Consider the following 4306-nt stretch of genomic DNA (forward strand, 5'->3'; position numbering starts at 1 on the left):
GAGGAAAAAAAAACAAATGTGAAGGGGAAAGATGAGACTGACAAACAAACTTTTGAACTCTAGTCCATCCCACACACACACACACACACAGCCCCCACAGCCCCCACTCTGAGCTCTGGTCGTCTTGGATCGCAGAAGTCGGCCAGGAACCAGGAAGCTTCCAGCTGGGACGTCCTCCTGTGACCTGGTCCTCCTGCAGCTCCTCGCTCTGAAATGTCTGAATGAAATGGAACTAAACTCCATCAATTTGCAGTTGAGGGGGAAAAACGAAGGCTTTTTCACTCTCTCCGACCGTCACCCTCCCTCGTCTTCCCATGCCCCCAAATCCTAACCGGTTCCAACCGCCCCGAATGAGCTCAGACCCAGAGAGCAGACGGACCGCCTATTATCCACCGGAGACACAACAACATTGCATACCGACCCGCTCTCATTCTCTCTCTACTTGGCTTTAGGCTCAGACAGCGCTCCGTCTCCGGGCCTCGTGTAGCATCAAGCAGTTAGAAAACCCTCAGTTGTTCTTGTTTTTTTGGAGGGGGGTTTAATCATTCGGTCAGTCGTCAGCTCTTTGTACCGAGTGGGACTGCTGCGTCTCCAGGAGGCTGCTGTAGCTGTGTGCTGCTTCAATGCTCAATAATGTCAGTTCAGACGGTCAGAGTGTATTTGAAGGACTTCACCATGTAGCCTGTTGATCACTATGAGCTTCAGTGGAAACATCCGAGACACACAAATCCTCCAAACACGCCTCGGCCCTGAATGCTGAACACTGATGAAGCAAGTGTTCAGTGTTTAACACTCCAAGCCTCCAGCTGCACCACACTGTCCGTTTTGTTTCTTAAACCCCGACGATGAACAATTTTTCAAAAGCGTCTCCTGATGTTGCACTCAGCTGTGAGCCCTGCCATCTCCACACCAGCCAATCACTGAGGAGAGAGGTTGTGCTGGTCGCATTGTGTGTTTTTGGAAAGTTGCACAAACCAGCCTCTGAATTCTGCCATTGGAAACGGGGGATGGAGACGATGTTGGAGCACCTGACACAACACAACACAACAACAGTGGGAACTTGAAAAGGATATTTGATTTTTGTATTTTTTGTTGTCAACAAATCCCATGATACCAACAAAACCAACAAGATGTTTATGTCAGTACAATTTCCTGTCTTTAACCCAAAACTTATCAATTCATCTTGATTTTAAATGGGGTCACTAATACACACCTTGTTCTATTTTTCTTTTTCTTTTCGAATGCTCAACAATCTCCTGCAGCAGTCGGATGCTGAACTTTTCTAGTGACAGAACTCAGACAGGAGGTGATGGTCTCAGCTGCAGATTCATCTACATTGGTGTGTGTGTGTGTGTGTTGCTGGTCATGGAGGAATGTGTAAATTGTTGTGTTTTTTAAGAGTGAATGTAAATGAAGCTCTGTAGGAATCACACAAGACTTGAGTGTCAGTTTTTTTGGTTTTGGACTTTTCATGGAATTTGTTGACAGGAAAGAACAAAAAACACACAAACTGACCAGATGGACTGTTGGTAATCATTTAACAACAGAGATATGAGACTGTGTACGTGTACTGTACACAGAGGTTACCTGTTACCTTCCAATAGTAGGAGGTTGTTAGTTTATTCCTAAGAGTTGTCAGATGTGTCAGTTGATAAATCCTAATAGAAACTGTTGGACCTGTAATTCAGTTCTGATTTGAAATGTAAACATTCAGTTTTCCCATCAGGCTCCTTGTCTCTCAGCGCTGCCTGCAACAAGCTCAAAGAAGAAGAACCAGTGGCCCAGTGCAGCCAATCAGAATGATCCCAGTCGGTCTTAAAGGTTTAACCGTATTAACACAACTCTAAACTGTAAATGATGAATTAAGTAACAGCTGCTTCTGTATGATATTGCTTAGTTCACACAGCCACTGGGTTTATGTTCTGCCTTCAGTCTCATATGCAGCACATAGCGGCGGCTCCACCTGCTGGAGGACGGCTGTAGCGCAGCGCTGAGTCTTGGTGCGTTTCTCTTAGTTGTTCCCTTGTCGTGTGACTGAGTTTGAGCGGACGGCGGATCGGTCGGGGGTTGATCTCATAATTTATTGCACTGTGATTGGAAATGTATTTTAGATTTTATCTTTTTATTTCTGAATTGTATTTTATATGGGTGTCCGACTTTCCAGATATAGAAGGGGAGGGAGGGAGGGGATACGTCTCATGTGACATGCGCGGCATCACACTGCAGAAGTGGATTTCTTTCATACATTGCAACACTACACGTTCTAGCTCACACAGTCATCACAGTCGTGCACTTTAATAACCATGGACAGGCCGTCGTTATGCATTCAGCCAGAGAACAGGACCTAACCTTCAGTAACATGGTAAATCTAGATCTAGCTGGGTTTAGTTCATGGCTTGTGGGGGTGGGGGGAGTAGGGGGTCAAGTCACAGGATCACCGCTCGGCTGACGATGTCTTTGCCGTATGCAAATTGTTCATGTTGAAAATGTTTCTGCTTTGGGGTTTATTTTTCTGTTGCATATGTTGATGATCACTTGACACGTAGAATCTGAACATTTCATGTGGTTTTTTTGTATTTTTTTTCCAATTCAAACGACATGTTACATGCAGTTTTGTCATAAATGTCCATCAAATAGAGGAAATATAATCACCCTTTGTTGAACAAAAAAATATGCAGTCTTTCCAACTGTGTATGCTTCTTCTTGGAAAAAAATAATCCAAAGTATATGTTGCTATTTTTTTCACTGCCACAGATAAACGAGGAAATTGCACTCGGTTTTGAAAATCGTGTGATGAACGTTATTGTTTTGGTCTCAGGCAGCGGAACTCTATTTTTACACAGTGTCATCTGGGTTAAGAAAACACCTTTATGACTGCGTTTTCCAGAGGACACAGTATCCTTGCTCTCATTTTGCCTTTTGCTATTTTTCCACACAACATGTTCAATTCTAGTCTTAATTTTCCTCCACCTCTGGTGATGCGGTATTGATCAGCTGCCTTAGACCAAAGCAGTAGTGACTGTGTTTGGCTCAAACTGAGTGAACTTCCTCCTTCTAATCACGTTGAGCTGCTAACGATGCATTTGTGACTGTGATGGAACAGAAATCAACCGACTTCAGTCAGTAGCCTAGATTTAAATCTGTCCTTCTGAGTAGCCTCTGTGCAGTCTGTCCAACACGTGACCCCCCAACATGGTTGTTGATCTCTGGTGTTTGTTTCCGTGAATCAAGCAGCCATCTCTCAGCTGTGATCACTGCAGCAGCTCTGGACCACGTTCACTATGACAAGGATTAAACCTTTTTTTCTCCTGGAAAACTGTGCGTGTGTGTGTCTGTGTGATATGGCCATTGTTGTACAACAAAGGAGGACACATGAAAGGAAGGAAACACTGTTGGTTCTATGTGTAGGAGTTAGAGCTCATAAACAGTGTTAAAGGAGACATATTATTCTCCTTTTCCACAAATTAAAATAGTTCCCAGGTGTCTTAAAGACATGTCTGTGACATGCTTTGGTCAAAATACCTCAAGGATCAAACATCACAGCTCTTTTCATCCTCTCAAAACAGCCCTGTTCAGAATGGCTGCTTTTAGTGCCTGTCCCTTTAAATGCAAATTAACCACTGCTTGCCCCACCCCTTCTACAGGTCCCAGGTAGGGGTGGTATTTTGCAAATTCGCAAGCTAGTTACTTCACTGGAAGACAACTGAGGGAACAGCTCGTAAAACCACATGGATTTCAACCTAAGGAACCTGAAAATTCTCACATTTTGGTGGCCGAAAGGCAAGACAAACACCCAAATATATGTTAAAGAGCCTTCAGAAAGTGGTATTTTCGTAATGTCCCCTTTAAAGAGGAACTATGGAGGATTTGTACTTTAACTCTGCTACATTTTTACCTTAATTAAGCAGCTTCAGTTATCTTGATGGCTTTGTTGAAAACAAATGCACATGGCCGGGAGGAGGGTTAGTAAAATAGAGCAGAAGTGATCGGACTTGCATAGTTCCCCTTTAACTTGACTTTAAGTCCCCCTCCTGCGACCCTTTTTGGTCATTTTAAAACCAGCTCATTAACAATGCACCTCTGGAGGGTGGGCGGAGACTGCGCTGCTCTGCACCCGCCCAGCCACCTCCTCGCACCCCACCCCCCGCTTGTTGACAGCTGGACACTGTACAATTACAGATTCAGCGCGTTTAGCATAAAACTCCACACTGGGATTCAATCCCAGACTGGAACATAGTCCTTGCTCACGCTGCAAGCTGCTCTACCAGGTGAGCTATACCTGTTATACCTTGACAGCTACACCGAG

Source organism: Trachurus japonicus, chromosome 17 (assembly GCF_045865225.1).
Source record: "Trachurus japonicus isolate A0001 chromosome 17, Traja_1.0".
Classification (NCBI taxonomy): Eukaryota; Metazoa; Chordata; class Actinopteri; order Carangiformes; family Carangidae; genus Trachurus; species Trachurus japonicus.